General features: G+C 48.1%; 1 protein-coding gene across 8 annotated transcripts in view; it reads left to right on the top strand.

The window, feature by feature from the left end:
* The window catches only part of PC (pyruvate carboxylase), a 107,022-nt gene that overhangs the window by 40,709 nt on the left and 44,810 nt on the right, over window positions 1–21,503 (top strand). For 3 of the 8 annotated variants that reach the window (XM_055415424.2, XM_055415428.2, XM_055415426.2), the window contains exon 3: window positions 12,227–12,313. The exons of the other annotated variants lie outside the window; for them this stretch is intronic. The gene's annotated coding sequence lies outside the window, so the exon portion shown is untranslated. The remainder of the gene's footprint in view (window positions 1–12,226; window positions 12,314–21,503) is intronic. 8 annotated transcript variants of the gene reach the window in all.

The following is a 21,503-nucleotide window of genomic DNA, read 5'->3' on the forward strand; positions in this document are numbered from 1 at the left end:
TCACCCAAGTTCAGGCCAAAAAATCATCCTTCGCTGGTTATACTGAATGCCAACAGCTTTCCAGACCCTTTCCCTTTGTCAGCAACTTCCTTATTTCAGAACAGTTGACATGCATTTATGTAGGTGTTCGATTACTCTGAAGCTTAGGTCTAGCTTAGGCAAAATACAGACATACCAGACAAAGCCTGAGAACAATGTACAAAGCAACAAACACATCACCCACTAGAAAATGTGATCAGTCCTCGCAGGCCTGGTTCCTGTTTTCCTTGGAGCTTACTTCTGGAATTTCAGACCTGACCTCTTTGCTTGCCTTATCAGTTTTCCACGTCCTGGAACTCCTTATCCCAGGTAGGAAAGGGGGAGAGGCCATCTCTGGAAATCTACACTGGTTTGAGTTGGCCTTTACTGTAAGCAGAGGACCCATTACCTTCCTCAGGGAGTCAGGGAGCTCATTTTACAGATGGTTTGCCCGAGGTCACAAAGAACCAGGCCTGGGATCCTGGTGCTCTGCCACCACGTCTCCCATACATTCAGAGTGCCATGTTTCTCTTCCTTCAGGGTTTATTTGTTCTCTAAACATTTAGCCAGTGCCTCCTGCCCGGGTTCCTGCCCTGCTGGGTTTGGGATGCCAAGATGAGTAAGCCATGGTCTCAGGCCTGGCTGTGCAGGGAGCTACTTGCTGCCCCTGACCAGCCACATCAGTTGGGGTGTCAGGCTCCACTTAACCATCTTTGGAGCACAGACTGCATGAATAAATGTGCTTGGCAACCAGCAGAACAAGTGTTCCATCCATAGCCATGAACCTGGCCTGCCCATTGCCAGGGAAAGACAGTGGGCTGTGTGGGATGGTGGGGGCACTCAGGAAGGATTCAGTGAGATCTGGGTGCCTTCCCTGGAAAGCGGGGCCCATGCACAGAAAGCCTGGGGGCTGACGGGAGAGCAAAGGAGGCGGTCTGGGCCCCTCAGAAAGCTCATTGGTTTTAGCCTGTCCCAGCGGCAGTAGAGGGAGTTCTAGTTGGTGGCTAAAAGCAGTGCTGGTTGAGGTGTTAGTTTAGGGGATAAGGAGAAGGAGCGACTGGAGCAGAGGTGGATGGGTGCTGGTCTGAGAGCATTTAGGGAGAGATTGAGCTGCTATGGGGAGGAAGGGTAGTTAGCACTTAGCTTGAAATGCTGAACGATGAAGCCATTGCTGGTGCCTAGGTGAGGGCCAAGAAAGGAGAGTGAGCTGAATCTGGGGTCTCGGTGGACCGGAACCGTCCTTCCCCCTCCCCTGTGTTCGCTCCTTGAGGTCAGGAAATCCCACCTGATCACTCACTGTACTGCTTTATTACGAGACATCAGTATATTTGTCATGGAAGCCTCAGAACCTGGCCGGTGCCTCTTGAAGAACTATTCCCCACGAGGCCAGCTGAGGCCTATTGCCCCTTTCCCAGCAGCCCCCATGGAGGGGAGGACCCCTGCACTGGGCCCTGAGTGGTCAGCAGCTAGCCCCAGCTGCAGGGGCCACTGTGTAGCTGAGAGACACTTGTTACCCAACCATTTACCGAGTGCTCACCCTCTTCTTGGCCCCCTGCTGCTTGCTGGAGTCATAGCAGGGAACCAGAAAGACGACCCTGATCTCCCGTCCTCAGGGAGACAGACAGAAGGCTGGCTACTGTGTAACTGCAGCCTGGATGTGAGAGTACCTTCACCCGAGAGGGCCAGGAGAAGCCTCCCCCGCAGTGCTGTTATCTGCTTCCCAGCAGGCAGCGGCTGGGTGCGGATCTTGGCAGAACACAGGAAACTGTGGGCAGGTTTCATGGCTCAAACTCTCAGTGAACCGGAGTGGGGGTGGGAGGAGCTATGGCAGCCACGCCCTCCTTGGCTGGAGCCACACCCCCTCTCTGTCTGGCGTGATTACGGATCTGCCTTCCAGGTGAGCCCCTTACCCCCGCAACCGCCGCGCACCCTAGGACCCCGGTTGGTACTGCTCCTAACCAGCCCACGGTATCATTGGCATGGTATCGGGTGAAGGTCCTTACATCAAGGCTGCAGTTACACAGCAACTGGCTTTCTGTCTGTCTCCCTGAGGACAGGAGATCAGGGTGTCTTTCTGGTTCCCTGCTGTGACTTCAGGGAGGAGCAAGGGGCCATTCCACCTGATGGCCTTCTCTGCTCCTTAACAGATTTTGAGATATTTGTCATGGAAGCCTTAGTACTTGGCCTAGTGCCTCTCGAGGAACTGTTCTCCATGAGGTAACATTCTGAACACAGATTGGGATCCACATCAGTCCCTTTGGGTGCTGTCAACCCTCTACCCTGTGCAGGGACAACCAGATGTCCTGTGGGGTTGTCCCTGGGCCTAAAGTCCGGTCTCCATTCCAGGAGGGCAGCTTACACTGCTGGCCACAGTATTTCTTATGTAGGATTGTGTTAGGTTGCATGGCCAAAATGGTGTTGACATTTTGAGTGACTCAAGTTTTTTATATAGATGTGGGCATTTCCCCTGTCCCCCTCCAAGTATTTGCCTGAGACTTCACGTATCCTAGGGCAGCCCTGTCCAGGGGCTTCCCCTCAGGGCTTCCAGCTCTGCCTAGCTGCCTGGATTTGAAAATAGGATAAGGGCCTATTGTTTGTCCCTTGGGTCTGAATGGCACTCTGTTTTCTTTTTTCAGCTCCCAGGCCAGCGGCTTTTCTGCCGCTGCAGTTGTAACAGTCTAGTCACAAATGAGAAATCCGTTCCCACCCTGACTTCACATTGTTTTACTGGGATCCTGGGAGGATAAGGCTTTGAGCCAACATGGAGTCTTGTGTTGGTCGCTGCTGGGTGGGAGCTGATAGCTCAGATGCTGAGAGGGGGGCCTTTCCTACCAAGAGACCTTAGTTTGGAGAAAGGAAAAGGGGGAAAACCCTTCTATTCACATTGACCTAAGGGGCTGGTTGGTAGGAATCCAGGCTAGCTCTGACTGGCAGGAAGGGGCTGTGGTGGGAATGCAGAGAATTGGTAGGAAGGCCCTCCCCGCCAGGTGAACTGAGACTGAGGCCAGCTGGGAGAGCCATGGTTATGCATTTGCTGCCCTCTTGTCTGTCTGCTTTGCCTCCTGCCATCCTTCCCCAGCTGCACGCGTCCTGCTTCACCCAATCTAGTGCTGAGCTGGAGAACAATCCTGAGACTGAAGGGGCCTCTTTTGCGTCGACAGCAAAGGAATGGAAAAGTGGTGTGGGGCCAAGAGAACACAAGCGGAGAGTTTGTCTATAAGACTCTGAAACCGCAGGAAGCGATCTGCTCAGCTGAAACTCTTTGGCCCTTTAAGCCTGTCAAATATAGGGTGCTGAGGTCAGCCCACCTGCCCTGACACAGTGCAGGAATCACAGCGCTGCACTCGCCTCCTCTACCTCCTCTGTCACAAAGTGAAGAATCCTGTTTGCTTGATTTTAAAGTTGTTTTTCCTTCTCTCCATCCACAGGGAGTGGCCTCCTAGACCTAGTTCCTCAAGTGGGGTCCCTGGATCCCCGCAGGTCCTCAGAGGGGCCCCTGAGCCAGATTTTCGTATAATACTAGGAAATGACTTGCCTTTTTCACTGTGTTCACTTTTGCACCAATGGTGCATAAGAAATGGAGGGCAAATGGCTGGCGGTTTCAGAGGAATTGGAGTGGATCTCTTCACCTCCACACACTTGCAGTTCAAAAGAGCCAGCTTATGGGACTTCCCTGGCGATCCAGTGGTTAAGGCTTTGCATTTTCAATGCAGAAGACACGGGTTTGATTGCTGGTCAGAGAACTAAGATCCCACATGCAATGTGGCGTGGCCAAAAAAAAACCCAGCTTCAGTTAAGACTGGTCTTGATGAAGTAGTAAAGTGAACACATTTTATTAACTCTGTATGCTTGTGTGCAGGTCTTTGACATTCTGTGTGTTGAGATGGGAAGTAAATGAACTGTATTGGTTGGCTCGAGGGAAAGCACTTCTGGGATTTTTGAGTTACAAGCTGAACTCAAAAACCCCTTTTTCCAGGAGATGCTATTTTTACTTGCAAATAACTAGTAGCCATGGTTATTCAGATTTGGGTACCTGACAAACTTTCTCTTGAAAATGAATGTAGTGAGCCTGTTGCTTCAAAGAAAACAACTAACAGTATTTGTTGCCAATGGTAAAATTAGAACTTTCAAGCCAAAATTAGAATTTTGGAAAGCTTATATCCATCCTCTTGAGCTTGACAGCTTCTCAATACTTAAAAGTTTTCTGATGAGATTGGTGATATGACACCTATGACATCTTGGCATTTTATTATAAAGTGTGTCAACATCTTGACGATCAGCATAATTCAGTAAACTGATATTTTCCAAATGACCAGGGTATGAAGTTACAAAATCATGTTGGGAAGAGGCCCACTTGGAATTTAAGAAAGGCCATTGGGTTTTAACATAACAGTAAAGTTCATAGGGTTTCAGATTTCACACTGTAATTTAGTATTTGTCAAGTTTTGATATAGTACCAAACAGTGGTATCCACAATTGTCTGAAAAAGCTATGAAAATATTGCCCTTGTTGTTGTTCAGTCGCTCAGTCGTGTCCGACTCTTTGCGACCCCATAGACTGCAGCACGCCAGGCTTCCCTGTCCTTCACCATCTCCCAGAGCTTGCTCAAACTCACGTCCATCGAGTTGGCGATGCCATCCAACCGTCTCATCCTCTGTCATCCCTTTCTCCTGCCTTCAATCGTTCCCAGCATCAGGATCATTTCTAATGAGTTGGTTCATTATCCATAGTCAGTGAAGCATAAGTAGATGCTTTTTCTATGATCCAATGGATGTTGGCAATTTGATCTCTGATTCCTCTGCCTTTTCTAAATCCAGCTTGAACACCTGGGAGTTCTCAGTTCACTTTCTGTTGAAGCCTAGCTTGGAGAATTTTGAGCATTACCTTTCTAGTATGTGAAATGAGTACAATTGTACCATAGTTTGAGCATTCTTTAGCATTGCTTTTCTTTGGGATTGGAATGAAAACTGACCTTTTCCAGTCCCGTGACCACTGCTGAGTTTTCCAAATTTGCTGGCTTGTTGAGTGTAGCATCTTCACGGCATCATCTTTTACAATTTGACATAACTCAGCTGGAATTCCATCACCTCCACTATCTTTGTTTACAGTGATGCTTCCTGAAGCCCACTTGACTTTGTACTCCAAGATGTCTGGCTCTAGGTGAGTGATCATACCATTGTGGTTATCTGGGTCATGAGGATCTTTTTTGTATAGTTATTCTGTGTGTTCTTACCACTTCTTAATCTCTTCTGCTTCTGTTAGGTCCATCTTTGCATGAAGTGTTCCCTTGGTATCTCTAATTTTCAAGAAGAGATGTCTAGTCTTTCCCATTCTATTGTTTTCCTCTATTTCTTTGCATTGTTCACTTAGGAAGGCTTTCTTATCTATCTTTGTTATTCTTTGAAACTCTGTATTCAGATGGATATGTCTTTCCTTTTCTCCTTTGCCTTTTGCTTCTTTCTTTTCTCAGCTATTTGTAAGGCCCTCTCAGACAACCATTTTGCCTTTTTGCATTTCTTTTTCTTGGGAATGGTTTTGATCACCACCTCCTGTACAATGTTATGAACCTCTGTCGATAGTTCTTCAGGCACTCTATCATATCTAATCTCTTGAATCGATTTGACACTTCGCTGTATAATCGTAAGGGATTTGATTTAGTTCATACCTGAATGGGCTAGTAGTTTTCCCTACTTTCTTCAATTTAAGCCTGAATTTTGCAATAACGAGTTCATGATCTGAGCCACAGTCAGCTCCCAATCTCGTTTTTGCTGACTGTATAGAGTTTCTCCATCTTCAGCTACAAAGAATATAATCAGTATGATTTCAGTCTGATTTCACCAGTGTTGACTATCTGGTGATATCCATGTGTAGAGTCGTCTCTTGTGTTGTTGGAAGAGGGTGTTTGCTTGAGTAGTGTGTTCTCTTGGCAAAAACTCTGTTAGTCTTTGCCCTGCTTCATTTTGTACTCCAAGGCCAAACTTGCCTGTTACACCAGGTATGTCTTGACTTCCTGCTTCTGCATTCCAGTTCCCTTTTATGAAAAGGACATCGTTTTTTGATGTTAGTTCTAGAATATGAAAATATTATTTCCTAAAAAAGGAAATTACTCCTATTTGCATTTTCTTAAGACTAATTATATTAAGCATCTTTTCTTATGCTTCCCGCCCATTTGCATGTCTTCTTTGGGGAAATGTGTATTCAAATCTGTTGCCCATTTTTAGTTGTGTTGTTTTTGTTTTGAGTTATGAGAGTTCTTTATATATCCTGGATGTTAGAACTGTATCAGATCATATGATTTATAAAACTATTCTCCCATTCTGTGGTTTGTCTTTTTCACTTTCTTGGTGAGGTCCTTGAAAGCACAAAAGTTTCATTTTGGTAAAGCCAGTTTATATATATATATTTTTTTGATTGCTTGTGCTTTTGCTGTCATAGCTAAGAAATGATTGCTTAATCCAAAGCCACGAGGATTTATATTTTATTCTAAGATTTTTACAGTTGTAGACCTTAAATGTAAGTCTTGGATTCATTTTGTGTGCATTTCTGTAGATGGTGTGAGACAGGGGTGCAGTCTCATTCTTTTGCATCTGTATGTCTAGGTGTTCTCTAGCACCATTTGTTGAATTGTCTTGATACCCTGTTGAAGATTGACTGACTGTAAATGTGAGACTTTTCTGGACCCTCATTTCTCTTCCCTGATCTGTCCATCCATATCCCAGTACCACAGGTTTCGATTACTGTAACCTCATAGTGGGTTTTGCAGTTGGCAAGTGTGAGTCCTTCAATTGTGTGCTTTTTCATTATTATTATTTTTTTTTTTGGCTGTTCTAGTTCCTTTGCATTTAAATGTGGATTTTAATTTTTTAAAGAGTTTTTTTTAAATAAAATCTTAAAAGATGATGCTGTGAAAGTGCTGCACCAATATGCCAGCAAATTTGGAAAAGTCAGTAATGGCCACCGGACTGGGAAAGGTCAATTTTCATCCCAATCCCAAAGAAAGGCAATACCAAAGAATGTTCAAACTACCATACAGTTGCTCTCATTTCACATGATAGCAGGGTAATACTAAAAATCCTTCAAATTAGATGTCAACAGTACATGAACTGAGAACTACCAGATGTACAAGCTGAATTTAGAAAGCGCAGAGGAGCCAGAGATCAAATTGCCAAGATCTGTTGGATCATAGAAAAATCAAGGGAATCACAGAAAATCATCTACTTCTATTTCATTGACTATGCTAAAGCATTAAACAGTGTGGATCACAACAAACTGGAAAATTCTTCAGGAGGTCTGGTATCCCCATCTCTTTATCTGTCTCCTGAGAAACCTGTATGCAGTTCAAGAAGCAACAGTTAGAACCAGACATAGAACAATGGACTGGTTCCAAATTGGGAAAGGAGTACATCAAATCTCTATATTGTCTCCCTGCTTATTTAACTTCTATGCAGAATACATCATGCAAAATGCTGGGCTGGATGAATCACAAGCTGGAATCAAGATTGCTGGGAGAAATATCAACAACCTCAGAAATGCAGGTGATACCTCTCTAATGGCATCAAGCAAAGAGGAGCTAAAGAGACTCTTGATGAGGGTGAAAGGAGAGTGAAAAAGCTGGCTTAAAACTCAAGATTCAAAAAACTGAGATCATGGCAACCAGTCCATCACTTCATGGCAAAAAGATGGGGGAAAAGTGGAAACAGTGGCACATTTTATTTTCTTGGGCTCCAAAATCACTGCAGGTGGTGACTTCAGCCATGAAATTCTTGCTCCTTGGAAGAAAAGCTATGACAAACCCAGACAATGTATTAAAAAGTAGAGACATTACTTTGCTGACAAAGGTCTGTATAGTTCTTTGGTTTTTCCAGTGGTCATGTATGGATGTGAGAGTTGGACAATCAAGAAGGCTGAGCATCAAAGAATTGATGTTTTTGAACTGTGGTGTTGGAGAAGACTCTTGAGAGTCCCTTGGACTGCAAGGAGAACAAACCGGTCAATCCTAAAGGAAATCAACTCTAAATATTCATTGGAAGGACTAATGCTGAAGCTGAAGCTCCAATATTTTGGCCACCTGATTTGAAGAGCTGACTCACTGGAAAAGACCCTGATGTTGGGAGAAATTGAGGGCAGGAGAAGAGGGCAACAGAGGATGAGATGGTTGGATGGCATCACTGACTCAACAGACATGAGTTTGAGCACTTGGGGAGATAGTGAAGGATAGGGAAGCCTGGCATGCTGCAGTCCATGGGGTCATAAAGAGTCAGAACAACAACAATTAGAAACTGAACAACAACAATTTTTTTAAAGACTTGATTTGAATTTGTTACAGTATTGTTTTTGTTTTTTATGTTTTGGTTTTTCGGCCAAGCAGCATGTGGGATCCTAGTTCCCCAACCAGGGATCAGACTCTTTCACTCCCTGTGTTGGAAGGTGACGTCTTAACCACTGGACCACCAGGGAAGTCCCCTCATGTGGATTTTCAAATCATCTTGTCGATTTCCAATAAAGTCAGCTGTGGTTTTTGATAGAGATGGCAGGCATTGAAACTGTAGATCAATTGTGGGAGATTTGCCATTTTAACACTTAAGCCTTTGATCCATGAACATGAGGAGTTTTTCCTTTTGATTAGGTCTCTATAGCCTTTCAATGATACTTTTTTAGTTTTCAGCAAACCAGCCTGTGTTTCTCGCATTAAATAAATTTGTTCCTCTGAATTTTATTCTGTTTGACACTTGTCTCACTGTGTATTGCTTTACCTTTATCTTGTTTACCCCTCATCCCCACTCTCCTCTCAACTAGGCTGAGTCTCCATAGGACCTGGCACTTGGGTAGCACAGTGCACTGCAGTAAAGGTTTTGTGGTTTGTTATTTTTTAAAATCCACACTGCCTTTGTGAAGGAGGCGTGGTTATTACTACCCCTGGCCTGATTGGTTGAAGAAACTGTAGTCCTGTATGCAAAGTGATTCTCAGCCCAGCACTGTTAACAGTAGCAGAGGGAGGCCCAGGGTTTTTCTGACTCACAGCTCCTTCCAGTCGTCATCCTGCATGAGACTGATGCTCTGTTCTTGGCTTCCAGGCTTGTTTCCATGTCACTGCCTCTTTTATCTTGAGCCCCAGGACGTGATGAGAAGAGAGAAGGATTAACTCTGATATTACAAGGACTGACCCTTGGGATCACTTTTCTGGGCATCTCTAATGTGCCACGCTCTCCAGGCATTTCAAAAACCCATGACCTCATTGAGGTCTCAGAGCAGCTTTATAAGATGACTCAGAATATTCTGCGTTTTATAGGTGAGGAAACTAAGGTTTGAAGGGTCATGTCAACTTTTAAGTCAAAGCGGGAATTACATGCTGGAGCTGCAGCTCAGCATAGTTCCCAGAGCTCAGGGTGCTGCGCTGGGTGAGGGGAGGTATGGTTCTGGACGGTGTGTGCTGTGGAGGAGGAAGAGAATGCGGGTTTCGTGGAAATTGTGAGGCTCTTTAACACTAGTGTTGGGTTAGGTCAATTCAGAAATATTTGCTCATTGGCCTAGAACTGACATCTTAAAGTGGTGGCTCTGTAGAATCCTTCTGAGGGTGATAAGAGCTCACAGAGGCCTGGAAACAGCCCCCGGGAGCTTATGCCCTGTGGCGTAATCCTCTGGCGATTAAAGCTGATGGTGTAGGTCTTGCCTCTGCCTTCTGCACGGTGAATTCTTAAAGTGCAGGGGTCATCGCCTTCTAACTTGGTTTCTCCGTAGCACGCAGCACTGTTTGTTACCTGGTGGGCATTCCTTATAAGTTCTTTTTTTTTCTTCCAAACTTTAAACTTTTTGTTTTGTGTGGGGGTATAGCCAATTAACTATGTCCTGGTAGTTTTAGGTGAACAGCAAAGGGACTCACATGTATCCGTCCTCTCCCACACTTCCCACCCATCCAAGCTGCCACGTAACAGTGAGCAGAGTTCCCTGGGCTATCCAGCAGGTCCTTGTTGTTATCCGTTTTGAAAATAGCAGTGTGTCCATGACCTGACCTTCCTCTTTGAATAAATGGAAGACAGTCTGTCTGCTTGCTTTTGCTCCATAGAAGTCACAGACTCGCAGTGCCTCTGGCTGCATTTGGTAGAGAACAGGGGACCAAGGCGATTAGCCCAGCTGCTCTGGTGGTACAAGACAAGAGGCTTGGGACGGAGGCAGGATCTGCCTCTCGTTGCCCACCTTTCCCCATCCACAGAGCCGAGTGCAGACCAATGTCTCTCCTCTGTAGAGTCCCTGATGGGAAGTCTGTCTGTCACACCTATGGTCAACAGTGTTTCCATATCTGAGCAACCCTTCTGAACCAGAGCAGCAGTGAGTAACTTTGCCATCAGTTCGCCTGAGGCAGCCCTTTCCTCCCCGCCTCCACTCCTGTTTCCTAAGGTAAAAAAAACAGCCATGCAGAAGCAGTAATTGGTGGCCTGGGTGGTGTTTCACAACTGCATAGGAAGTTAGTTGCCGCAATTTCCAATGCTGGAAGTTCTGTTCCGCTTAGACTGAAAATGGCAGGAAGGATGATTTCGTGTCTCTGAGGTGCAGGTGAGGGGTGGGGAGCCTGCCTTTCTCTCCAGCCTTGTGGTGGCAACTGGTGTCCCAGCCGCACCAAGCCTTGCGTGGCTTGTGAACTCGTAAAGCTCGGTGGCCTCCCTGTCACAACACCCCGTCTTCCTGGAACACTTCTTCCTGCTTCCCTGCCAGGCCACCTGTCAGCCTCTTCCTTATCCTCCAGGGTTATCTCTGGATCCCTTTCCTGCTGCTGTTGAATAGAACGTGGCTGTTCATAATAACCAGGAGAATCCCACGGACGGAGGAGCCTGGTAGGCAACAGTCCACGGGGTCGCAAAGAGTCAGACACGACTGAGCGACTTCACTTTCACTTGATCCCCCACAAACAACTGTGCAAGGTGTGTGTTGTTAATCCCCATTTTACAGATGATGAACCATTTTTCTGTTCCCCGACATAGCCTTTCACTGGAATGTCATTCTGGCGTCATTTCCTAGGGTCTCCAGCTGCCTATAATTTGCAGGGTTTAGGAGTGGTTCTCACCCTGCCTTGGTGGGCCGGAGGGGAGTCACAAGGCTACTGGCGAAAGATGGAGAAGAGGTGGAAACAGAAGTACCTGTGCGGGTCAGGATCTGGATCCTAGAGGAGTGAGCAAGCTCCCTGCCTGACTGTGCGTTCACTTAATTTGTGGGCTTCCGGAGGCTCCTGTGATGTGGACCTCTGCCTGACTTAGGGCCAGGCACACCCCCATTTCATTGGCAGGCTCAGCAGACCAACTTGACGGGGCACCACTTGCCATGTCAGGCGGACACGTGGAGCCAGAGAAAGCCCTCTCTGACTAATTAACCTTGGGTTCTGGACACTAAGCAAAGTGTTAGGACAGTGAGTTATTGACTGCTTCCTCCAAGAACGTGTCAGGGCTGAGGCTGGTTTGTCTTTTGTTTTGGTGGTAGCGGGTGGTGCCCAGTGGGTGGGCGCTCTGTTCCTCTTCTTGATTGGCCTGGTCTTTGGGAGAACAGTACCTTAAGTGAACTGGTCTGGGTTGGCTCACTAGTGTGGGCAAGCATTTTAAAACCTTGCTAAGGAAGTTCTTTGGTGGTCTAGTGGTTAGGATTCGGCGCTTTCACTGCCAAATTCAATCCCTGGTTGGAGGCAAGCTGCACAGTGTGGCCAAAAATTAAGTGAAAAAATAAAGCCCTTGCTAATGAAGTCATACCAGGTCAACAGCCCACAAGGGCCAATAGGTGACATATGCCCTTGTGAGGAATCCAGTCTCCTGGCCCCATGATGTCGCCTGTTCCCCGAGTACAGCCTGAGACATCCTGAGGACTCAGCAGGAGGAGGACACTAGATGCCTCGTTTTTTCTCTCCCATTGGATCCTCTGCTCCTTTTCTTAGGCCAGAAGATCTCTCCCTCCCTGACCTGCTCCTCCGCCCCCTGTAAAACCCAAACACACTGCCCTTTAATCCTTCCGCCAGAACCCTCGGGCAGCGGCTTTTCACTGCCTCCTCCCAGCTCACCCCTGACCTGATTTTGTGTTTTTTGCCTTTTCTCAAACAGTCTGTTCAAGGTCTAGTCCTGAGTTGGAGATTGGCTCACAAGCAGCCTCTCTCTCCCCTGAGCCGTAAGGGAGGGGGCAATTCTGGAAAGTCACTGACAGAGGCTTAACCCAGAACGTCACTTATAAACAGGCAGCCGGCAGAGGGCCCAGACTTGGGTGTTCGTTCCGGCACTGAGGACAGCGTGGCCTCCCTGGGCCCTGCAGACCAGCTGCCACGGTAAGGGGACCACCTTCAGCACCTCCAGGTTGCCCTCCTTGGGGGGGGTCGTGCATGCACTGTGGCTGCCGTTTCTCCTCTCTGGAAGTTGGTAGCCTTCTCATACTTGGGAAAGGAGATGGCAGGGGGATTCTGGGGCACGCTCACGGGCTGGTGGGGACACTGGTCAGGGGTGGGCAAAACCGAGGAGCCCGAGGAAGACAAACCCTACCTGACAGTCAAAAGGGCTTCTGCCTAAGACCTGGGGACAGAGGAAGATGGGCCGTCGGTCCTGGAGCTCTGGGCCAGAATGCCTTTGTGTGGTGGCAACATTTAGGGGAAAGGCCACCTGGTTCCTTTGCCTGGGGTCCCTTGTGGAGATGGTGCAGCTGGTGGCAGTCATGGGGAGCGTCTGCTCTGAGCACAGCACCAGGCCAGGGGCCTGAAGCAGACACGTGCTGAGATGCACGTCCTTGGCTCACTCGGGTCTGGATGAAGTGCACTGGAGCCCCCGAGCCGGAAGGCCTGACTCTCCCTTAGGAGCCTGGGAAAGATCAGCTCTGCTCCGGACATGAGTCTGTGATTGTATCCTAGACAGCAGTGAATGGAAAGCAGGCGGCACCACCTCCTGGGAGGCCAGCTTTCTGGCATTTGAGCAGACTCACAGTTCAGGTGTAAGCAGGGAGGACTTCTCCCATTTGCTTAGAAGAAAACCTTTCCCTCAGTTTACAGGGAGGAAAAACAGATACGGGTCCCAGATGGCTTCTGGTTCTTATCTTCAACTGCAAACAGGCCAAACTCTCCTCCAGGTCACAGGATAAAGATTCAAGGAGAAGGGAGAGACTGGCTGTGTGTGGTGTGTCTGTGTTTCAAGGAATAGATGAAGTTTGTCTCAAACGTCCCAGGAGCAGAAGTTGATAAGGAATGTGCCTTTTCTCCCTAGTGTCTCGGAGAAGGTAATGGCAAGCCACTCCAGTACTCTTGCCTAGAAAATCCCGTGGATGGAGCAGCCTGGTAGGCTGCAGTCCGTGGGGTCGCTAAGGGTCAGACACGACTGAGCGACTTTACTTTCACTTTTCACTTTCACACATTGGAGAAGGAAATGGCAACCCACTCCAGTGTTCTTGCCTGGAGAATCCCAGGGACGGGGGAGCCTGGTGGGCTTCCATCTATGGGGTCACACAGAGTCGGACACGACTGAAGTGACTTAGCAGCAGCAGCAGCAGTCCTGGACCAGGGATGAAGGGATGTGGTTCCTCTGACTTTATTCTCGGTCAGGCAAGAGACGCCTGTCATGAGGAGGAAGTCAGAGACGAGGCCGTCAGTACTTACTAATCTGGATGGGTCTGGAACTATCTTGTTTGTGTACTTGGTCTCCTCCTAACTGGATGAAGCGTCAGTTTCACGAGGGCAGGGACTTCTCTCTGTCCGAGTGCCTAGTGATACCTGGCGTGTTACAAACGCTCGATCGATAGCGAATGAATGAATGAGTGCCTTTTCTTTGCTTCCCGTTTCCCTGAACCTCTCCAACTTCATTTTCTGTTGATTCCATACCAGACTTTTCACTCGATCAGCATCTACTTGGTGACGCCTGACCCTGACCCTAAACTAGTCAGGCTTGCAGGGAGAGGAGCCCCAGCCTCTCACTGCCCATCTGCCTGCCAGCACCCCATGTGCCAGGTGTTGCAACCTGCCAGGATCTCTCAAGTGGATCCTTCCTCTGAGCACGAGTCAAATCCCCTCCCCCGTGACACCGTACCCAGCTCTCCTCAGCTGCCTTCCGCCATATCCTTTGCGTATGCTGCTGCTGCTGCTGCTGCTAAGTCACTTCAGTCGTGTCCGACTCTGTGTGACCCCATAGACGGAAGCCCACCAGGCTCCCCCATCCCTGGGATTCTCCAGGCAAGAACACTGGAGTGGGTTGCCATTTCCTTCTCCAGGTGTTAAATAGTTCTTATATTTCAAATGTACTGCTCATGTCTCCTCGCCAGACAGAAAGTTTCTTGAAGACACAGGTCATGTTCTATATTATCCTCTGTCCATCAAGTATGTGTTACAGGCAATCGGTGCTTGAATAACACTTGATGGCTCTCATTGTATGAAATCTAATCATTGAGGACGTTTTGCAGTTTACAGTTTATGAAACCGAAGGGATGGTCTGCAGTTTCACATACAACAGGTCACTCACTTGTCAGCCCTCTGTGGTGAGCAGATTGTTGCTCTTCAGTCGTGACCGACTTTTTGTGACCCCACGGACTGCAGCATGCCAGGCTTCCCTGTCCTTCACCATCTCCCAGAGCTTGCTCAAACTCATGTCCATTGAGTCAATGATGCCATCCAACCATCTCATCCTCTGTCATCCCCTTCTCCCCCTGACTTCAGTCTTTTCCGGCATCAGGGTCTTTTATGTGAGTCTGCTCTTCGTTGGGCAGGTAAGCCTGCTTTATAGGTGGGTTGACAGGTATGAACTGCTTTTCATTCATAACACATCTGACATTGAATATGTGGGTTTCCCCCGTACTAACCAATTCTCCAGTTCTCTGCAGACATCAGCTAGGTATCCTCCCATTCAGTTCAGTCCTGACATGGAATCAGTTCTGACACTGAGAGCTAGTGCAGGTGCCACACGTGAAGGACTCAGTCCCACATGAGAGCCCCTGCTTCAGATGCTGATCATAAGACCTGGCCTCCTGGACTTCCAGCCAGCCAGCTGTGCATTAGATTCCCCTGACTCCTCCTCAGATTTCATAATTTGCTAGAACTGCTCACAGAATTGAGAGAAGTACTTTGCTATTAGCAGTTTTCCTATAAAGGATACCGTGAACAGTCAGATAAAGAGCTAGACAGGACATATATAGGGCAAGATCTGAAAGGATCCGGGGTGCAGGGGCTTCTGTCCCCACGGATGGGGGTGCACCATCTCTTGGCACATGGGTGGATTCACCAACCTGGAAGTTCTCTGAAGTCCATCGCTTGGAGTTTTTGTGGAGGTTCCCTTACACAGGTCTGGTAGGCCAGTCCCTCCCCTCCATGTAGGGGAGTAGGGCTGAAAGTTCCAAACTTCTAGTCACAGGGTTGATTCCTCTGGCAACCAGCCCCCATCCTGACGCTGTCTAGGGGCTCCCCAGGAGTCACTGCATTAGCATAATCCCAGGTGTGATTGAAAGGGGCTAATTATGAATGAGAAAAGTTGCTCCTGTTTCCCCTACCACTCAGGAAATTCCAAGGGCTTTAGGAGCTCTGCCCTCTGGAACCTGGAAAAAAAAAAAAAAAAAAAACAGGGTTATATGATTCTTATAGATTACAGTATCACACAGGTGCTGAGAGGCAGATCGATCCTCAAGGTTATATGGTAGCAAAGCTGGACATTGAACCTGAATTTTCTGACTGTCAGACCTTGCCCTTCCCATGGAATCACGTGGTGTAGGGTCCACAGCTGGTGTATGAGGGTGTGTGGCCCCTGCCTTCACTTCATCAGGGCTCTGCCCTCAGTGCGGGGAGGCTTCTGCCTGACTTCACCCAACTGTCACCCACTCCCCTCGCCCCCAGACCCTGGCTGTTTCTCGCCTTTATCCTGCCAAAGGTCCAGCGCCCAGTATGCTGGTGCAGTGAGAGGAAATGGCAAGTGGGCTGCAGGACAGAACACTGAGGCGGCGGGGCATTCAGGAGGTGGTGCTAGGGTGTGGGGGGCAGCAGATGGGGCTGGAAGGGCCATTTTCCTTCTCGAAAATGAAACTGCGAAGATGCTGCTGTCCATTCGGCTCGTCAAGGTTCCTGTTAGTAGCAAATGAGCGTGTCTGCAAGTGAAAGTTGCTTAGTCATGTCCGACTCTTTGCGATCCCATGGACTATACAGTCCATGGAATTCTTCAGGCCAGAATACTGGAGTGGGTAGCCTTTCCTTTCTCCAGGGGATCTTCCCAACCCATGGATCGAACCCAGGTTTCCCACGTTGCAGGCAGATTCTTTACCAGATGAGCCACCAAGAAGCCCTATGAGAGTGTCTATTAAAGTACTTTAGGAACTTGCCTGGTGGTCCACTGGTTAAGACTTCACCTTCCAATAGGGGTGCAGGTTAGATCCCATGTGCTTTGCAGCCAAAAAAACCAAACCATAAAACAAACAATATTATAACAAACTCAATAAAGACCTAAAATATCGTCCACATCAAAAAAAGAATCTTAAAAAAAAGATAAAGTACTTTATAAACTGCAGAGAGCTATAAAAATGTTGTTAAATATGATTATAGTATGCCAGTTGCTGAACAACAGCAACAAAGTTGCCACTCAGTAAAGTTTCAAATGGGATAATACCCGCCTCCTAAGTGTTCAGGACGATCTGGCACTTGTGCCTCTTGTCCAGACCTGGCACTTGTGCGTGCGTAGTCGTGTCCAACTCTTTGCAACCCCATGGACTGTAGCCTGCCAGGCTCCTCTGTCCATGGGATTTTTCAGGCAAGAATACTGGAGCCGGTTGCCATTTCCTCCTCCAGGGGATCTTCCTGACCCAGGGGTCAAAACGGGTCTCCTGCGTCTCCAGCATTAATCCATTGGCAGATGGATTCCTTACCCCTTTGCCACCTGGGAAGCCCAACAGACACTTTTAGCTATTATTATTATTGTTTTTGTAATTATCATAAGACATAACCTCTTCCCTCAGAGAGGGGTGGGGGGCGCTGAGAGGGCCTCCAGGAGAAGGGACCTTTAGGCTGGGACTGAGAAGGTGGGAAAGGCAGTCTGTCGCCCGGGTTTTCGTAATTCATTTACTACCTCAGGTCCCCAAACGCTGTTTTTCCATCAAGTCTAAAGTCCTCAGCGGGAATGCTCCTTTCTGCCTGGAGGATTTTCAGCAATCCTGGCGTGCTGTGATTCATGGGGTCGCGGAGAGTCGGACACGACTGAGCGACTGAACTGAGCTGAACTGAACTGAACTTCTCGACATTGTACGAGACACTGTTATCTTCACGGGATCACGCCCGCTGCTGTTGGTGGGCAGAGATTCCTCAGAACCTGCTCAGTAGGCGAAAGGGCCTGCGGTTGTAGATGCCAGAGCGGCTGGCGGCTGCCCTGCCCCTCTCCCCTCCCCGGGCGTGCCCTGCAGGGTAAAGGCCAGTGTGTGGCTGTGAGCCTCTGGCCACTGCTGCAAAACTTCAAAACACCCCAGGGGAGGTTTCTTGCTCTGCTCGGCTGGGTGCTTAGTTGGGCTTTCACCACCGATGGGCACAGGACCAGTGGGCACAGTTCGCCTGGGCGGGAGAAGCAGTGCTGGAGGTACGAGGCGTCGGTGTGATGCTGGCCCAGCTGGTAGGGGAAGCAGCCCTACCTGCCTACAGTGAGGCAAGCGTGATGGTCAGGAAGGAACAGTTGGAGGGTGGCAGGCAGGGGCGAGAGAGGGTGGTGACGGATAATCTAGAGAGGATGGTAGATCTTTTTACAAAATATTTTGTTTTCATTATTTTATATTTGGCTATGCTGGGTCTCAGTTGAGGCATACAGGATCTTTAGTTGTGGCATGTGGGATCTGGTTCCCTGACCAGGGATCAAATCCTGGCCCCTTGCACTGGGAGTGCAGAGCCATAGCCACTGGGCCGCCAGGGAAGTCCCGGGATGGTAGACCTTAAATCTGCCCACAGCAGACTCCTGGGGAGCAGGGCCACGACTGGGAAACAGCTTAGGATGATGGACAGAATGGAGGGCGTGCGCCTTTGAGCTTGGAGACCATGCCATGGCCAACCTACTTAATCCTGAGTTTCTGTTCCCTTACTTACATTGCTGGGGCTCTGCTACTCACCCTACAAGCTTCTCAGTGGTTAAATGAGGTAACCTGAAGCTCTTAATGCCATGGCTGGCACTTCGGTAGCAAGCCCGCACAAATGGAATCTGTGCTCCTGACGCTTTGCCAGCTGACTGGTCATTAGCACTAAACCAGCAGTAGTGGATGCCTAGGACTTGGTCTCTGGGAAGCCTCTGGCTGGTTTTTGTGCTCCAATTCCAAAGCAGAGTGAAAGGTCAGATCAAGGGGCCGCAAAGGAATATCTTTTCTAGGGAATCAAGAAAAAGGAGAGGAAGCAGCAGCAGCCATAGTCAAGGTCATGTCCTGACTGGGTTGCTGTTTGCTTTCCTCCTTCCGGGAACGGAAGCTTTTTGCCACTGAGTTCCCTCACCATCTCCTCAGCTCGTGGACCCTGCATGTTGGTGATCAGTTTACCAGGGAACCAAGTTTTCGCACTGAGCGAGGTTCTGTGCCTTCCTCCATAGGGATGTTTGGGGTGTGGGTGTTTTGCAGAATAGCAGTAAAGGCTACCAGGAAGGGTTGATGGTCATGCATTGATTCTGAGAAACTGAATTAATCAGCCAAGACAATCAGGAACCCAACAAGGGCGGTTGAGGCACCCAGGGATGAGCCACAGTGGAAAGTCATTACAACCTGAGGCTTGGTGGGGTTGGAGAGGAAATCGTGAGTGTTTCTCCAGACTCCAGGGTGGGGTTGACAGTGTGGAGGCAAGAGTACCTGGCTGGGACAGTCAGAGCAACCGGATGCGTCCCAAGTCAGGACTGTGGCGTCAAGGGCAGTAAAGATTGGGGGAGATCAGAACCCATGTTCCTCCGCTCCCAGCCTCCTGTTGGCTGAACCTGCAGGATGCCAGCCAGTGGGGGGACCCAGGTGCCTCCGTCCACAGGCCTCAGCTTCCCTGGCTTGGAGCAGAGAAGGGGGATGCAGGGAGGTGAGAGGAGAGGAACCAACCAGGAAACCTCCCAAAGGCTCGTTCCTGGTGGCAACAAATCAACAGGTGTGACAAGCAGAGTGTGACCCTCCTAAGGGTCATGGCAGCTGCTGCTCTTCGGGCAGAGGCTGTCTCCAAATCAAAATTAGTCACCAGTTCAGATTTGATCATTAAGGGCAATTAGGAAAGATGGCGAAATGAAAGACATACAGATTGGAAAGGAAGGAGTAGAAGTATCTTTACAGCTGACACGATCTTATATAGGAAAATCTAAGGAACTCACCAAAATCTTTTAAAGCTAATAAAGGAGTTCAGCAAGGTTGCAGGACACAAGGGCAATACACAAATTCAGTTGTATTTCTATACGGAGGCAGTCAATGGGAAAGGAAGAAAATTCCATTTATAGTATCATCAAAAAGAATAAAATATTCAGGAATAAATTTAACAGAAGTGAAAAACTTCTAAGCACATAAAACATTGTTGAAAAATGAAAGAAAACCTAAATAAATAAATGGACTGCCTGTGTTCATGATGGAGAAGGCTTAATATTGTTAAGATGGCAACATTCCTTAAATTGATCTACAGATTCAATGTTGTATCTTTCACAGTTCCAGCTGCCTTTACTTGCAGATGACAGAATGTGCCTAAAATTCACATGGAAATGCAAGGGAACCAGATAGCCGAAAGAATCTTGAAAAAGAACGTAGAGAACTCACACAGAGCTCCAGTAATCAAGACACTGCGGCAGTAACATGAGCACTGACATACAGATCGATGGACTCGAGTCGAGAGCTCAGAAACAAAGCCTTACATTTAGAGCCAGCTGAGCTCTAACAAGGGTGCCAAGATAATTTAAAATAGGGGAAGAATAGTCTCTTCAACAAATGGTGCTGCAACAACTGGACATCCAGATGCAAAAGAATGAAGCTGAACCCCAACCTCATACCACACACGAAATCCAAAGGGGATCAAAGACATCAATGTAAGAGCTAAAGGTATAAAACTCTCAGAAGAAAACACAGTCATAAATCTTTGTGATACTGGGTTAGGCAGTGGTTTCTTAGATACGACAGCAAAAACACACACAATAAAATTTTAAAAATAGATAAATGAGGCTTCATCAATATTAAAAACCTGTGTGCAGCAAAGGACAGTGTCAAAGTGAGAAAGCAGCTCAAAGAATGGGAGAAAGTTTTTGCGAACCGTGTATCTGAGCAGCACTCGTGTCTAGAATATATATATTTTTCAACTCTTACAGCTCAACAAGAGAGATATAAATAATCCAAAGGCAGGGACTCAGAGTAGACATTTTGCCAAAGGAGAGGTCCACATGGCCAATAAGCACATGAAAATATGCTCAACATCATTGGTCATCAGGGAAATGTAAATCAAAACCCCAGTGAGATATCACTTCATACCCACTAGAATGGCTGATCACAAAGACAGATGATAACAAGTTTTGGCGAGGATGTAGAACTGGAGCCCTTATATGTTGCTGGTGAAATAGAAAATGGAGCCCCAACTGTGGAGAACAGTCTGCCTATTCCTCTAGTGGTTAATCGTAGAGTTACCATGCCGTCCAGCAGTATATACCCAAGAGAGAGGAAAACACATGTGCGCCTGAAGCTTGTACACCAGTGTTCACCAAGCAGGAACAACCGAAATGCCTACTGAATGGGTTGTCAAAACGTGGTGTGTCTGTACAGTGGGATATTCTTTGGCAATTAAATGGAGTCCTGTTACCCGTAACAACACGGGTGAACCTTGGGAACATTTTGAAAGAAGCAGTCACAGAGGAGCACATAATTCAGTGTTCCCGTGTCAATTAGGGGCAAGGCCTCGGGCCCCAGGCGTCACTCCTGCTGCCTGCCTTCATCACAGGTTCGCCCACAGACCGGGTCCCATCAGTGGGCACACTGGCTCCGTCCTCTTTGAGGGCCCCTGGGTGACGCGGGCCTGTGACGCCTCACTTGGCGCCCCCTCTGTGTGCTGGCTCCAGGCACCTCTGCCTTCCTCTCTCGCAGCCCCTTTCCAGCTGTTAGCCCTTGTCTGGGGTGGGGGCTCACCCACAGAAGCTCCTTGAGAAGCATCACGTGGAGGCCAGTCGTGGCAGCCCTGTTCTTTCTTTCTCTTCCACCTTCACACATAATTGATGGTTCAGCTGGATGGCGAGTTTCAGGCTGGAAATAATTTTCACCTTGCAGTTTTGAAGACTGCTTTGTACCTTTCTAGCTTCCCAAGCTGCTGTTGAGAAATCTAAAACCTTGTGGATTTCGGGTTCTTTGTGCTCCCTTTCCCCCACTTTCTGAAAGCTTACAGCGTCTGAAAGGTCACGCCATGCGTGGTGTGGGTCTGCATGCGTGCATCCTGTTGGCTCAGTGCATATTGCATGTGGAAACGTTATCTCCTGTCCTGGGGGTGTCTTGAATTATTTCTTCCCCTGTGTTTTCCCTGGCCTCTCTTTCCGTTCCGTTCCCTTCCGTCGCTC

This window comes from Moschus berezovskii, chromosome 25, assembly GCF_049115385.1.
Source record: "Moschus berezovskii isolate FMDL1 chromosome 25, NW_MosBer_1.0, whole genome shotgun sequence".
NCBI classification, from domain to species: Eukaryota; Metazoa; Chordata; class Mammalia; order Artiodactyla; family Moschidae; genus Moschus; species Moschus berezovskii.